We start from the raw sequence: 2,637 nt of genomic DNA on the forward strand, positions 1-2,637 counted from the left end.
GAAGGTTAATCTTTATCTGTCTGAGATTCTCCAAGATTTCGTTACTAGAATCCAAAGTTCGCATGCCAAATTTTAAAACTTGAGGAAATGGTACTTTAACTGAGCTCTTGATTAACTCGGCTTCTTTGGGCAACTTGGTAATATCATTGCTTTGTTCCTCTTCAACATCCTCTTGCTTATCAGTTGTTGGGATGTGTAAGAACTTACCACTTCTTGTCACAATGGCATTGACTTCTTTCAAATTTTCTTGCACCATATGTTGACCTTGGGGTATGGATTGAGGTTGAGAAGGGAACTTGCCACACTCATTTACACTCAAGGAGCTCATCATCTTGGATATATGACTCTTGATCTCTTTGTTTTCTTCAACAACTTACATAATCAAATATTCAAACTTTTAATTAGTTTTACCCTGTGTTTCAATAAAAGCATATAAAGTATTTTATACGGAGTTCCTAGAAGAAGATGATGCATGATACGGTCCAGGATAAACTCTAGGTAGCTGTGCAAACTGCTGGTTTTCAGATTTCCAACTAAAATTGGGGTGATTACGACACCCCAGATTATAGGTATCAGAGAAAGGTGTAAAAAGCTTTTTGTACATAACTAATGCATTACATTGTTCCTCATACATCCCTCTCATCTTTGCAAATATGGGATACTCTTGGGCAAGGTAATCTACCCCGCCACACACAAAATATGGTCCAAAAGGCTCTACATGATTACCCATATGTGTTGGCTTTAAGTCCTTAGTTTTTAACACATCTAACTCCCTAGTGAGCATCTCAACCTTAGACTTTAGGTTATTCTCTTCCCTGAGATGGTAAATTCTACCACCATTTGTGCTTCCTGCAGGTCATGACCTATTTGTGCACTTAGTGGCATTAGGTTCAGTCCAGGTGTGAGCTTTTTCAGCACGCTTAATGAGATATTCTATAGCCTCATCAGGATCTTTATGTAAGAACTCACCATTACACATCATCTCCACAAATTTACGCTCTCTAGGTTTAAGTCCCTCATAAAAATAGCTCACTAAGTGCTAATTCTTATACTCATGGTTAGGACACATACTCAACAACTTCTTAAATCTCTCCCAAGACTGATACAAAGTCTCACTGTCCTTTTGTGCAAAGGTGGAGATTTGCTTTTTTAAAGCATTAGTCTTATGCTGGGAAAATTATTTATTAAAGAAGAGCTAAGTCATCTCATTTTATGACTCAATAGATCGTGGTCTTAGCGAGTACAGCCAACTCTTAGCTTTATCCTTGAAAGAGAAAGAAAAGAACTTAAATCTCACAATGTCATTAGTTACATTTTTACTATGAAAAGTCGCAACTACTTCCTCAAACTCCCTAATGTGTATATATGAATTTTCATTTTCCAAGCCATGAAAAGTATGAATAACTATATCTTTCCTGTTTTAAAATCCAGTTGGCGAGTATTAGCTAGAACCAAGATGCATAATGGTGTGGTTATGCATGTAGGGTGGAGGTAATGTTGAAGAGTCCTAGTGGGTTGGTCTCCGTGTTCACTCATTTTCTTAGAATTAGAAGAATTATCAAATAAATGATTAGAAAAATTAGATTCTAACTCTGATTTTAACACAGGTCTACAAGCAAACCGACCCTAAAAAAAAGCAAGGTAGAGAAAAACGCAACACTAAAAAAGCAAAACTATAAAAATAAAAGAAAAAAAAAGATGTAACAAGCTAAAAGAGGGAACAAAGTTACCACATTTACAAATGCTGAAAAGAAAGACTACTAACAATTCTTCTACTGTCTCCTCGACAATGGCGCCAAAATTTGATTACGCCCAAAGAATAACGTGGTAATTATAGCATAACTTTGAGGTGTCGATTCCATAGAGAGACAAATTAAAAGAATAACAGAACGAGCAAGGAAACTAACTAAAAATATTAAATAATTAGTGGAGAGTAAAGATTAATTTTAAATTCAAATTAAAATAAATCAAAGTTACTAACGAAAGAAACATTCAAATTTGATGAACAGTAGAGCGTCAGGAATCCCTTGCAAAAATCTGGTATTTTAATTATTCTTAATTCATTAAATAACTCAATTGGGAACTTAATTTCTGAAATTCCCAATCGGAAGGTATAGATTTATAAACCAAAATTAAACAAATGTAATCTTTTAAAAAATCATTCACCACTTTTAAAATACATAAGTTATTATCTCTATTGAGAAAATTCAATGACGATAATATACTTAAGGAGCGATATTGTAGTAAAGAGCTAAATCAATATAGATAAATAATTGATCCAAATATAATCAAAGAACCAATTCATTCAATAGAAAAAATATGACTGAATCCATAAACATAATAAATTTTATGATTATTCGGAGAAAAAAACATCAACAATGAATTGAGAATGATAAAACAAACAAATTTTAGTAATTAAAAATCAAATACATAAATTAAAAATAAATTAAAACCACCATCTAATGTGCAAGTTCATCCCTAACCCTACTTGAGAATTCATTTATCTATAAATATAATGGATAACAAAAATATTAAGAGAAAAATAAAGTGAACGGCGGCCATGGAAGTGATTTTTTCTCTATTCAAATCTACCTCTTGTGCCTCTCCTCCTCCTCTATTTCGTGCTAATGATATGCT

General features: G+C 33.2%; 1 non-coding gene across 1 annotated transcript; it reads left to right on the top strand.

Moving 5' to 3' along the window:
- The first annotated feature begins 1,049 nt into the window (after nucleotides 1–1,049).
- Nucleotides 1,050–1,157, top strand: LOC122295239. The gene has a single exon (XR_006237902.1). It is a non-coding gene; the product is annotated as a small nucleolar RNA R71 (small nucleolar RNA).
- The last annotated feature ends 1,480 nt before the right edge of the window (nucleotides 1,158–2,637 follow it).

This window comes from Carya illinoinensis, chromosome 14 (assembly GCF_018687715.1).
Source record: "Carya illinoinensis cultivar Pawnee chromosome 14, C.illinoinensisPawnee_v1, whole genome shotgun sequence".
In the NCBI taxonomy this organism is placed as follows: domain Eukaryota; kingdom Viridiplantae; phylum Streptophyta; class Magnoliopsida; order Fagales; family Juglandaceae; genus Carya; species Carya illinoinensis.